General features: G+C 41.8%; 1 long non-coding RNA gene across 1 annotated transcript in view; it reads left to right on the top strand.

The window, feature by feature from the left end:
* The window catches only part of LOC137166952 (uncharacterized), a 59,982-nt gene that overhangs the window by 30,399 nt on the left and 15,694 nt on the right, over positions 1-13,889 (top strand). The gene's annotated exons all lie outside the window — the stretch shown is intronic.

The following is a 13,889-nucleotide window of genomic DNA, read 5'->3' as shown; positions in this document are numbered from 1 at the left end:
AGCATCTGAGTCAAAATCCACTGAAGTCCGTGAAAAGATTCTCTGTGACTTTAGTGTGCTTTGAAGTCTCCAGGTAGAATTCCCATTGACTAAATGATGCTGGATCATGACCCTGCAGAGAGGCTTGTAGTTTGAAACTGGCTGCGGTCACTTGAATGATACATATGCAATGTATTCAGCTACTAGATGGGGAATGTTAGTCCATTAATTAGTTAAATATACTCTTGTTGTATCTGCCAATTGGCAGGCAGAAACAATTTAAGTTTTTTATTTGTATCTGAGCTATAAAGTCTTTGAAGCAGGGATTGTTTTTTTCTGTATCTTGTACATTACTGAACATGATTAGCAAATATAGTGTATAGTATCCATACCGGTGCAAAATCAGCAAATGTTTTACAGAGATACTCTACCATAAGTTCCATCAAGAGGGAGGATTTAGGTGATATTTAAAGAGATGGAATGATTTACAGGACTGGAGGGAGGGCTTCAGGAGCACAAGGTACAGTCAGCTGAAGCAGAAAAATTGACTCCCAGCTGTGATTAGAGAGGTAATAGAGAAGAGTCTGAGATTGAGGGAGCAGAGATAGCAGTAATCAATGCCACCATTAAATACAATGACAGACTAGAAAGGCATATTTAGTCCATTGTGAAAAGAAGAAAACAAGTGCTGTATCTTTACAGGGAAACAGGTGGGTGGTTTTTTCTTGCTTCAGAAAATTCACTTGAAGTGAAAGAAATAGGTCAGGATAGAACAGGTTTTAAAAATCCAACAAACAATTGTTCCCTAAGCACACACCTGTTTTTGCTATGTGTCATCAAAATCATTCTAGATCTGTTTTAATCAAAGTTATGGTAATCAAATATAACTTTATTTAGAAATGTCTATAGAAATTCAAGATCAGATGTTCTAGCTTCATAAGGGAAAGATCTATAGGAATTTATAGCCCTACTGAGGTACTTCAAGATTTGCAAATGAGAACCTCCTTTAGACATTAAAAAATAGTTCTGATCTGAGTACTGTATGCAATTAATGCATATATGTCTGCCTTACATTAAGGTTGCCAGAACCAATTTCCTTACCGCAAGTATGGCTAAGTTTCTATCATGGAATTTGCTTTAAGTGGAGGGAATAGTTTTACGTTTTAGATATTATAAGTAACATCTTGCTTTCTTTTTTTTTTTTTTTAAACCTGCATTTTCCAGATGCCAATGCACGATACACGTTTTTATATAAATATATCAAGCTAATCATGTACCTCTGTTCCTATCACTACCATTTCTTATGCTCCAAAAGGGAGAGATTAACTTGTATATTACAATACTCTGAACTGTCACTTGAATGTGTGTTACTGTGCAGCTGTAAGGACATGTAATTCTCTCTGACTGTGCTTTTAAATATAGAGGAGTGTCCTTTGCTGCTGAAAGATCAGCTGTGAGATCAGCATTTTGTGTTGCCTTTCAGATGCCGAATGTCACTGTGTTTTCTCTAATGGAGACTTTGGGACAACATACTGTGCTGTCATTCCCTAATGAGCATCATGAAGCGCTCAAAGGAACAAGTTGCAGCTCCATTACACTCAGGCCAGGACTACAATGATCTGCTCTCAGCATAATTTAGAGTAGCCTCAAACTTTCTTTAGTTGCGCCAGTTGCTAATAGCCCTCCTAAGCATCATCCAGCTGGTAGCATCGGCCTATGCCACACCTAAGGATTGTCCCATTCTGAGGGAATATTTGAGTGGCAGAGACTTAGCCAACTGCTGCCAGAGCAGTGCAAGAGGGGGAAGATTAAATCTTACATCTGTTTGTATGGTAGTCCAATCAGAAATATACTTTGCTACCTAAAGGGAAGCCTGTGATATGCAGATGTAAGCCAGGTCTGAGTGGCACTCGCCCTGCTCAGCAGCTGAAAGGGGGGCATGTTATTTGCATGGGCTTTGTATTTGCATGAGTACAATTAAGTATTCAGCATATTGCATAAGCACACTAGGTGTTGAGCATGATGGGAAATGGTCAATGTGTCTGGTATTGTGTTACAAGTCACTTTTGTGTTAACTGCAGGGGTAATGAAATGTTGTCCTTCAATTATAAGAACAAATGGCATCAGATCTGTGTTTAGTCTGTGCTGAGAAAAAATTCACTCTCATTCTAATACAGCCCAAAAAAAGGGTGGCAGACAGATGTTTCAGCATTGCAAGGAAGGGGTGAGAAGTCTCCTATTGAGATTGCATTAGCCCTGGCAAAGGGCTATTTTCAGGCATGGATTGATGATCTCCTCCCACTGTCGAATGGTAGAATGAATGATTCCTATTGGACTCTTTTGTTTGTTAAAATCAGAGACATTGCTTCTGGTCAGCAGAAGGCTTTCCCATGAGCTGAAATTCACTAGGCACTGAATCACTAAAGAGACTGGTGGTTGTCAATCAAGGTTTCCCAGAGAGGTACCAGCTGTGAGTAGTACCTGCAGACGGAGTGGGATCGGTCAGCGGCAGTAGATGGCAGGAGCAACAGCGGTCAAAGCCAGTGGATGGTGGGATTGGTTGGCTGCAGCAGATGGTCGGAGCTAGCAGAGGGGACTCAGTGAGGCCCAGAGGTGGCAAGAGCGGAGGAGGCGTGGTCAAGCCTGCGTCTGGCAGGAGCCTGTAGAGGGGGACTGGCTGAGCCCCAACTGAGAGGTGGACTTTGCAACTACTATGGTGAGTACAGCAAGAAGGGAGAGGCAAAGGACATGCCCCAGTACTCTGGGATGGATTTGGCTCATTGAGTTCATGAATTCTGTTTGCACAGTTTCCCAAACCAGTGCTGTGTTACTTTTCTTCTGATAGAAGGTTTACTTTCTACACTCAGACTCTGTGCTTGCGAGAGGGGAAGTATTGCCCTTTGGGGCGCCCAGGGGATAGTGTGTGATTTCCCAGGTGACTGGGTGGGGGCTTGAGCCAGTTTGGTGTGGTATCATTGACTGTGATCCCTAGATATAGAACCCAGCCCTTGCTGCTGTCGACCCTGGCAGAAAGGTTACACAAACAATTGGGGGAAAAAAAATAACCTGTAGTATTCTGTTGCTCATACCCAGGTGCCTTTCAGACTTATTATAGTGCACTACCTCAATGAGATTCATCTGAAGGAAGGGGGGGAGGAGGGAGGATGTAGATTTCCTTCTTTTTTTTTTTTTTTTTTTTTTTTTTTTTTTTTTTAAAAGAAGCCCAGTGTGCTAACCAGGAACAAATTTCGTTTTGGGGCTTTTTGAACCAGCACACTATTTGCTGATTTATTTATTTTTGTGAAGCACTTTGTTGGATTTTTGTTTTTTCAGAATACTAATGTTGCTTTTTATGAGATGTAGCATAATTACTTTTGCTAGCACGTTAACCTCCCTGATACCAACTCAGCCAACCGTTTTCCTAACTGATTTGGTCTTGATTGTTGGGTCAATGGAATAATGAGTTTGAGCATCTCTCACACAGCAATGTAGTAGACAGCTTACTAAAGAGAAGACACCCTAATGGCAAAAATGGGTGCCATTATTATTTGAGGAGGTTTTCAACTTTGCAGTAGCCATCTGGCAGGAAATGTAGAACAGGTAGCCCCGTTTAGAGTGTGACAGAAGACTATATTCACACTTGGCCCAAAGCAATGGTGTCCCTAGTGGCTGATCCACTGCATAACTTGCTAGCAGCAGCTCTCTATCCCACCACAGAGCAACAACTGCCAGGGAATGTACAGCAGAATGTCATCTCCCACCAACTGAAGTTGAATGACTTGTTTCAAAGAGATTGAGTCACAGATATATGTGGGTGCCTTAAATGCCTCTAACGTTTCATGTTAGCACTTCGTAACTGCTGCCTCTTTGCACAGCAGCATGGAGAGCTCCAATACAGTATAACTGGTAACACAGCTACTGCCTTCTGTTAGTTTGGCATTGTGGGCCATTAGTAACAATATCTGACTTCACAGAATCTGCCTATAGAAGCACTGATTGGCAGGACATTATAACCAGGAGCATAATCTTCCTCCAAAATGGAGAGTAGCAGAAATAATGTTCTGTGTGGTGCTGTTTATTTTCAAAAGGCATTTTTATTTCTCTAGAACTGCCTGTTTTTCCATATCCTCTATAATTTTTTAATTAGATTTTTTTTTTTAATACCAGGAAGTATATTTTTTAGAAAAGTCCAGTGTCTTCACAGCCTTTGTAACCTTTTTCCAGTTATTTTCCTTTACTCTGAGTTGTGGATTGAAAATTTTCAGAAAGTGTTTTTATAAAGGATTTCTCACCTCTGCTCCTTTGACAGAACTCCTTACTCTTAAATTCCATCTTTTACAGAGCCTCTGAGTTGAATAAAAGCTGTTCCTTTTCTCTTTGCTGCTTTTATAGAGATTGTATGTGAGTGTTGAAGGCCCTTTCTGTATTTTGTCTATCTTTCGCCATTTCTTCCTGTTCTTCAACACAATGGCCCCAACCTCTCAACAGCCAACGGTTGAAAACTCTCTTGACAGCAGTTATTTTCTACCTATAAGCATTATTTCTATCCTATTCTATTCCAAACCATGAAGGAGGAAATGCCTCTGGACTTCAGAAAATGGAGTTTTTAAACTAGGAAGGAAGCCTGCATTTTCTTAAGTATAGCTGGAAGAGTTCAAGTGTGCAGCCGCTTCAGAGCTCATGAGGCTCAAGTGAGTACAAAATTAGGCCAGAGTACAGTACCAAGGAAACATCAGTGCTAGTTGCATGAGTGTGTTTCTTTATGGGGATCACTTATCTTGTAAATCCCATAAATATGTCAGTTCCCTTCCATTGTATTTATTCAACAGTACTACAGCTTCTCATAAGATATCCAAAACGTCAACAATCTGGAGTATACGAAATATTTGTTTCAAGTCTGATCCCCCCACATGCTGGTCTCTACAGTATATTTATAAAGGCTTTCTTAAGGAAATTGAAGTATCAAGCCTTTTCTGGAAATTGACAAAGGTAACATGTTCACCAATGCCACCAACAGGGACTTTGACTGGGGAGCGCTGCCTGTCGCAGTTAGTTCCTTGTCGTCTGGGCAGCATTCAGTGTTTGGTGCCAGGAGCATAACTTCAGACCTTCTGTGGTGGGGTTGGGATTTTTGTCATCCTGCCTGTCACTCAGGCCTGGTGTCACCATCAATTCAGATCTCTCACATCCAGGCTTTGTCTCCCATCTGTGTCTTCTGTGTACATCTATTATCTCTTGTCTTATGCTAAATTTATAAGCTCTTTGGGCAGGGACAATCTTAGTTCTGTTGTTTGTATAGAATCCATCACAAGAGGGTCCTGATCCATGACTAGGGCTTTTAAGCTCTATGATGATACAAAAAATTGTTAGGAAAGGAATATCTCTAAGTTTCTAGGGTGTAGTAAAATGACCATTGATATAATATAGAATTTTAATGAATTTTGCTCCTGTTAAGAACAGAACATGCTTTTTTCCAGTATTTACTAATCTATTAAACTAATTCAAAGTTTTAATTTTCATCTCAGAAAGATGAAGCAACTTTGATACATCCAAGCACAAAGTGCAACAGTACACTGTGGCATAATGTAAATCTGTAGGGATAAGATTAGGATTGGTCTCCTGTACCCCATTGATGCATTAACCTTCTCATCAAAGGGGAGGATTTAAAAGCTATTCAGGTGGGTGGCATGGCTTAGAAGAAAAGCAAGTCATGACTGAACATCCTTTCTGTAATGGGCAGGAAATGAGCACAAAATCAAGCTAGGTCAAAAGATCCTACTGTCAAGGTTGGCAATAGAAAAATTGCTGGTGTTTTGTCAGTACAATTTAATGTGCATCGTTATAGTAAACTAGTCTGGTTTCACTCTGTACACTGGGCTCCTGACTGTGAAAACATCAAATATAATGTAAAAAAAACCTAATAAAATATTGTAGGTCACTGTTACTACCCATACCATACTTCAAAAGAAACAGGCCTCGTACCACGAGGCATTTTTTCTCTGAAGATTTAAGCAAAACTGCAGATAATTATAGAGAAAAAAATCTTTTAGGAAACTGATGCAAATTGTTGGATGTACAATATGTAGGACTAAACCTTGAAAAGCGGTGAACAATCTTAAGATATAGAACAACTATTCAGATAGCATTTGCTTTAGAGTAGAACCCTCATTCTAACTTGACAACAAAATGTTAATTTGTAGCAGGGCACTAATTTCAATAGTCATTTTAACAGCATGCTCAAATTTAATTTCAAGTTTATTGCAAATTGTTCTATTGAGTAACTTCTCTTATGGTGTTCACTTACACCTAAAGATCTCTGATAAGTCAATGTAAATAAGTAGCAAGTCACCTACGCCGGCCTTTGTCACAGACTACCTTTCTTAATACATGACTGTCTCATTACACAAGTGCACCTCTTCCACTGGCTCCTTAGAGATTTGAATGAGGATGTTCATTGTACTCAATAAAAATACCTCCTAAGGGCTTCCTTCTGCAGAAGGGCTCAATCAGTAGCTCCTTGCAACTCTCTCCATTCCATACAGCTGACAGCTGTAGGATATGTCAGTACTTTGAATCAGTAATTTGGCAACATGTTATGTCTCAAGTGTCTGAATGATTTTCTTGAATAAATCAATAAGCTGCATCTACCAGGGAATTGCCGACATTAAATCCTGCTACATTTATAAATGTGACCCTTGCTATGGATTAGGGATAGATGAACTGGTTCAGATAAAATGGGAACGAGTCTACAGCTAAAGCTTTCCTGACGTTCAAAAATTCACGTAGCGAGTTTCACTTTTTTTCTGAGCATGACTTTGTACTTCATGGTCTAGGCCAGAACGAGATGTGGCAAAATACAGCCTGGGATGTTGTCTTTCTATTTCTAGCTTGACCAGGAGCAGAATGTATTTGATTCCTGAAATATCATTGCAGCAGCAGCATCTTTGCCTTTCCTCAGATAGAGATCCACTTTGTGGCTTAAATTGTAGGTACATTTAACATGTACTTATTCATTATTTTGTTCTGACATCCCTGGGGTAATCAATGGCAAAAGATTAAAAGGAAATTTGTACTTCCTCACTACAATGCTTTTGTTTTATAGCTTAAAAAATATATATATATATATATCCAGAATCTATTGGTTGATCACAGGATGACGATGAGGCTATGATGAAAAAAGCTAATGCAGTCCTAGGATGCATCAGACAAGGTATTTCCAGTAGTACCGATATACAAGGCGCTGGTGAGATCTCATCTGGAATAGTGTGTGTAGTTCTGGTCCCCCATGTTTAAGAAAGATGAATTCGAACTGGAACAGCTGAAGAGAAGGGCTACTGGGATGATCCACAGAAAGGAAAACCTGCCTTAGGAGAGGAGACTCAAAGAACTTGGCTTCTTTAGCTTAACCAAAAGAAGGCTCAGGAGAGATATGATTGCTCTCTATAAATACAGTAGAGAGAGAAATACCAGGGAGGGAGAGGAGTTATTTACGTTCAGCGCCAGTGTGGACACAAGAACAAATGGATATAAACTGGCCATCAGGAAGTTTTAGACTTGAAATTAGACATAGGTTTCTAACCATCAGAGGAGTGAAGTTCTGGAATAGCCTTCCAAGGGGAGCAGTGGGGGGCCAAAATCCTAGCTGGCTTCAGAACTGAGCTTGATAAATTTATGGAGGGGAGGATATGATGGAACAGCCTAATTTGACAATTAGCTGATCTTTGACTACTAGTGATAAATATGCGCATGGCCTGTGATGGGACGGGTTCTGAGTTACTACAGAGAATTCTTTCTTGGGTGTCTGGCTGGTGAGTCTTAGCCACATGCTCAGGGCTTAGCTGATTGCCATATTTGGGGTCAGGAAGGAATTTTCCCTCAGGGCAGATTGGTTTTTCACCTTCCCCTGTACAATGGGGCATGGGTCACTTGCTGGTGGATTCTCTGTACCTTGAAATCTTTAAACCATGATTTGAGGACTTCAATAACTCAGTCATAGGTTTAGCTAAACTTGTAACTGTTGATCTGGAGGAGTGGTGACTGATAATATGTACCACCAACATGCTTTTACACCAGAAAAACACCCTTTTATTAGCACACTGCCACCAAAATGGGGAAAAGTTTCAGAAATGTGATATCCTGCATATTTTGTATTCATGTGGAGAACTATTTCTGGCTGCACCACCTGGCTTGGTAAAATACCCCAAAACTCATACCTCCTGAAGCATCCAAGTGGATCTTAAATCAACTACCACTATCCATTCCTCCTCCCACAATGAGACACCATTAAAATGGCTCAAACTGCTCCCACACCCCCCAAATCCTCCTCTGTCTCTCTAGTAACTCTCATAAAATGCTGAGGTGTAGCTATGCCTGTGTGGCCACAGCAAGGTAGGTGCAGGATGCCTGCCCTGGAGCTATGGCCCAGCAGGTAAAGTTAAGATGCCCAATAATAGATTGCAGCTCAGGGAGTGTAAGTTTCCTGGCTACTCTTCTTCTCCTAATCAAGCCCAGTAGCTCCTGAACCTTATCTTGAGTGAGTCGTGATATACCGGCCAATATGTCTAGCTCAATCCCAAGGTAGGTCAGTGTAGTAGAAGACCCCCTCCTCCCGTTTTTTCCTGCACTAGGACTACCTGCAGTTTTTTTTAGCCAAGACCTGAAAGGTGTCCATCAGGCTAACACACTTGGTCAAATTCACTCTGTCCACAAACAAACAGTCATCCAAGTAATTCACTACCTGCCATAAACCAGCTTCCCCCATCACCACCCAGTGTAACGTTATATTAAATTTCTCTGTCAAAAAAACTATTGCACATTCCATGGGCATAGTGTTTTCAAAATAAAATTGTCCTTTGAAAGAGAAATCAAAAGGTTAAAGTCAGAAGGATGCATCAGTGGCAGTTGAAAATCAGACTTGGTATCGCACTTGTCTATCAGTGCCTCTGGGCTACAAGACATAACCATGCGTACAGCCTCATCAGTGGAGAAATAACATGGAACACACGGCTGGGTCTGTTCCATCATTAACTGAGCTATGCTGTGGGCATGACAAGTGATGAATTAAGAGAGATCCACCTGGAATTTCTTAGGGACCAAGCCTAGAAGTGAAACCCACAAGCTCTGTACAGATAGATGATTGAAAGGCCCTGCTACCCTATTCCCCTTTAATTCATGTGCAATCTTTTTCTTTACAATATGACCCACTCCCACTAAGAACTTCAGAAAATTTGGTGTGCCAACTAGCCAGGCCTGTGCTATCCTTGGCAGACTAGGATTAGGAGGAGAGCTGGAAGCCATGACTGGGGAAAATCACGTTCCATTAAATGCTCACTGCAGCAAGGGCTCCACAAGAAGATTGTCCTCCGCTACTCCCTTTCTGAAATATGGAACAACCAAAGTAGCACATACCTAGCAGTATGTACTTTTCCACCAATAAAATTCCAGAACTGTACATTTCTCCCTTAAGCAGCAAGATCCAAGAGTATGAAAATGACATACTGGAAATTGTTTTCCTTTAAGTCCTCTTCAGTAAGAGGCAGCTATATTTCTTCCTCCTGACCAGTGTCATTTGACATCCTAACATTGTGCTATGTGCACACTGGAAATTTCTTACAGCCTACTGATTTTATTGGGGAAGCAGTAACATTTGCCGAATTCTTGGCATTTTAAAAAATGCCAACACCTTTCTACCCTTGGATACTGATCTTGCTTACTGCATAATGTGATCACTTGTACCACAGTTACATTTGGGTGAATGTTGCAATAAGTATTCACAAGCATTCATTTAAATAAAAACCACAATTTCACTATAAAGGAACAAAATAACAAAAAAAAAAAAACCAAAAAAAACCCCCTAAACCAACAAAAGTCCATTAGCAGAAGGGAGAAGATATGCCCTTAAAATTTGAAATGGCATTTTTAGTTATGCAGTACAGTAGAACCTCAGTTACAAACACTTTGGGAATGGAGGAGGTTCATAACTGAACAAAACGTTATGGTTCTTTCAAAAGTTTACAACATTATTAACATTGACTTAATATAGCTTTGAAATTTTACTATGCAGAAAAAAATGCTGCTTTTAACCATCTTAATTTAAATGAAACAAGCACAGAAACAGTTTCCTTGCCTTGTTAAATCTTTTTTTTAAACTTCCCTTTTTTAATGGTTTACATTTAACACAGTAATGTACTGCATTTGCGTTTTTTTTGTTTTTTGTTTTGTTTTTTTTGCGGGGGGGTCCCTGCTGCTAACTGATTGGGTACTTCTGGTTCCAGTTGAGAAGTGTGGTTGACTGGTCAGTTTGTCCCATAAGTGTCCCATAAGAGATGGATTCTGTCCTTGATTCTATCTAATTGCTATGTGATGTTGGGCAAGATAATCATAATGGCATATGTGGAATGGGGCTAAATAAAGGTTGCATTGGCAACCTTAATTCTGTCTTTTCCTAACTTCTGAAGACTTGTCTTCATAATCTTAATATTTTAACATAGTTTTAATGTATTAAATATGCATGTGCACACACACATGTATGTGTGTTTAATTATCTAGAACTTTTCTTTTTCCAAATCCACCCTTGCAATGCTCACATTTACTCAATTTAACAAAGTTTTGTAGGTAAAGCACTGATGAAACAAAACCAGATCAACTCAGGCAAAACTGCTTAATGTTTTTTGTTTCTGAATCCTGACTTGAATCTTTGCATCAGCTGAAGATTACAATGTAAGGTAATACACACTTTTTTATCTCAAGGGCAACATTCTTATGTATGTAGGCTCTTGACCCACCTTTCCTTCGTCTTCCCTCCGTCATAGTGCTATTAAAAGCCTTCTGAATCTCCTGCTGAGGTTCAAATTCATGTTACCTTAATACATACATTGTAAATAACACCGGAAAAAGAAGCATTTTTGCTTTTGGCATTTATGAACTATAAGATGTTGACTATTCAATAAAATATTAGTGCTTCATTTAATATACTATGTGTTTTGATAATTTCCTTTAAAAATGGCATGTATATGCACTCTGCGTATATCTAAATATCTTAAGAAAATGAAGTATCTCTCTCAGCCAGTGAATGGCAAATCCCATGAACACATTTCTAAAGATTCACATGAATGTAATACCAATTTCCAAACCTACAGTATTCTCAACCAGGTCCATGCAATCCACTGATTCCCCTTGTGATCAGATTCCCAGTAATGTATAATTTAAAATTGCACTGTGAGGCCCAGTGATCTGTTTCCTAGACTCTGGTATCGCTACACACAGTCCTGGCATGAACTGTAGTGTGAAAAACCTCAAACCAAAGAGTACATGAGAAACAAATGTGGATACTCTATGACAGGACACATCTTTAAAAAGAGGAAAAGGAAAGAGTTGGAGGACTAGGCAATAGATAGCTACATCCTTGTGGAGGTTAAAAAACCTGGATAGAATTTGTATGGAGAGATCAGCTTTAGGGGAGGAACTGAGTTGTCAAGGGAAGGGGAGGAAGACAAGTAATGGGAGACAGAAAAGAAGTAGAGGCCAGTGGAGAAACTGCAGAGAAGAAAATCAGGCTAGTTAAAGTCTCCAACTATTCAGAGAAAAAATATTCCAGTTCTTAACCATCCCTCATTAGTCTTCAGACAGACTTCACAAATATACCTACTAATATTTTACTTGTATTGTTGTAAATTCTTTATATATTATAATTGTTGAATCATGAAATAAGAGTTATTAAAAATATCATTTATGCTAAAGAAATGAATCCCACATTATTTTAAGCTTCCTGTACTATTACTTTTCTGGTGTCTCTCTTTGGCATCTGTTCTCCCCACATGTCTATATTGGGCCATGAGAGATGCAGGGTACAGTAGGTTTGAAATGCTGCACATCTAAAAATAATGCATTTAAAGTACAGTAACAACTAAGAAATAATCCTTTTATAATGTCAATGAGAGGGGCATCTTCTGTTTTTCCTAATGTGAATTCAATGAGAACAGCAAGTTTAGCATCAATGACGTAAATGCAGTCATTTTACTATGATGTATTTCCCAGCCATTGCTCTTCACTGCAAAAAGGGGAAACCATATATTCTTAAATATATGCATCAGTTTAGTACAGACATTGAGAATAGTATATGCAGTTGAAATTGCTGGGGAAATTTAGGTAGGCTAAATATGCTATTGATGAATAAATGGTGTGATGGTAACATACTACAGGTGTGTTTGCTTCTTATCAAGAAGGCTAAACGGCTCTTTATCTCTTATCTGCAAAGCAATGACATTTTTAGCACTTCTGGTGAGTTATTGTCCCATTACGGCTTAGTAATCATGTTGAAGGACAGAGTTTAATGTAGAAGGGAGGTTGGATTAAAAATCAAACAAAACAAGCAGAATGTTAGCACTGTGATATAGCAAGGGCAGAGGGCAGTAGGACAGTGGTACTATTTGAGTGCCAGGGGAAGTGGGCGGGCACGAACCCACCCACTACGAAAGGCCCCTCCCCCTGGGGGGGACGAGTCACTGGACCCAGGACACAAGCGATTGCATGGGACAACAAATGAAAAAAGGAGCGGGTGGGGGGGTCACAGGGTCAAAGGGAGGGAACCAGAACGGGATGCTGAGCAGAGAACCCCGGACAGTGCCTATTGCTCCCGGAAGGTGTCAAGGGAGCCAGCGGACGCTGCCCAGAGGAACTCTGCCCGGATGCATGAGTGCACAAGGGAATGGAAGTGGGCCCCACAGTCGCAGACCGCCCCCTGTCAACCTCCTCTCCCTGGTCTTGTTGATGGCCATTTTGGCCAGGGCGAAGAGGAGGTTGATGAGGAGGTCTCGCGACTTTGTGGAGCCACGGATTGGATGTGTGTAGATAAACAGGTGCATGGAGAAGTGCAGCCAGAACCTCAGCAGGAGGTTCTGAGGGCGCCATAACAGGGGCTGCAACGTGGCGCACTTGAGGTAGATGTGTGCCAGGGTCTCCCTCACACCGCAATAGGGAAGGTGTCAGGATGAGGGGTGGACCACGCCAAGTACATGCCCGTGCTTACAGCTCCATGAAGGAGCCGCCAACTGATGTTCCCGGCAAGCTGTTGGGGTCAGGGTGGAGTACAGACTGGCCCACTGGGGGTCCTTGCCCTCCACAGGTGGCAACAGGTCCCACCACTTGGTGTCAGAGTGGGACATGAGGGCGAGGAAGTGAAGGGTGTGCAGCATGAGCATGTAGAGATGGTCCTTCGGCGTGGTTTGAAAGAGGACCGGCTGCAGGTCGTGCAGCCGGCTCGGTGCATGGGGAGAGAGAGACCGGGGGAGTTCACAGGGCCGGGGCCCAATGGAAAGTACTGGAAGGCTGGGAACGAGGGGGGGTGGGGAACGTGCACTCCCAAGACCTGCTCAAGGGAAGCCTCAGCAGTGGGGGGCAGCAAGGCTGCCCTCATCTCCTGGAGTATGAGCCAGGGGGTGTGAAGAGTGGAGAGCCCAATGCACCGAGCCAGTGCCTGGGGGTCCACCCAGTCCCCCCAGTCATAGTCCAGGAGATCTCCGATCTTGGTGACTCCCACCAGGACCAACCTCCATCGCACCGAGGGGGTCTCCGCCACCTGCACATGGAGCTGGGAGTTGTGTAGCAGGGGCTCCGCGAGGAAATCCTCCCCCTCAGTGACCTCAAGGGACCTGGAGGCTGATCTCAGCCTTCAGGTCCGGAGGAGGTCGTGGTAGAAGACCGGCAGCTCTGAAAGGTCTCACGGAAGACCTCTTGGATGGAGAAAATAAGAGCTGCCGGTCATATTGGAGCCCTCATAAGCGGCAGAGGAAGGCGTACGCCAAGTGGCTCCACGCTGGACTACCTGCACCATAAAGGAGTCTCTGCAGGGCCTGAAGACAGAAGGTGTGGACCTGGCTGTGGAGACAGCACAGGCCCTGCCCTCCCTTCTC

Source organism: Emydura macquarii, unplaced genomic scaffold (assembly GCF_026122565.2).
Source record: "Emydura macquarii macquarii isolate MOO-44397 ecotype Brisbane River unplaced genomic scaffold, CSIRO-AGI_Emac_v2 contig_2897, whole genome shotgun sequence".
In the NCBI taxonomy this organism is placed as follows: domain Eukaryota; kingdom Metazoa; phylum Chordata; order Testudines; family Chelidae; genus Emydura; species Emydura macquarii.
This window is presented reverse-complemented; position numbering and strand designations above follow the sequence as displayed.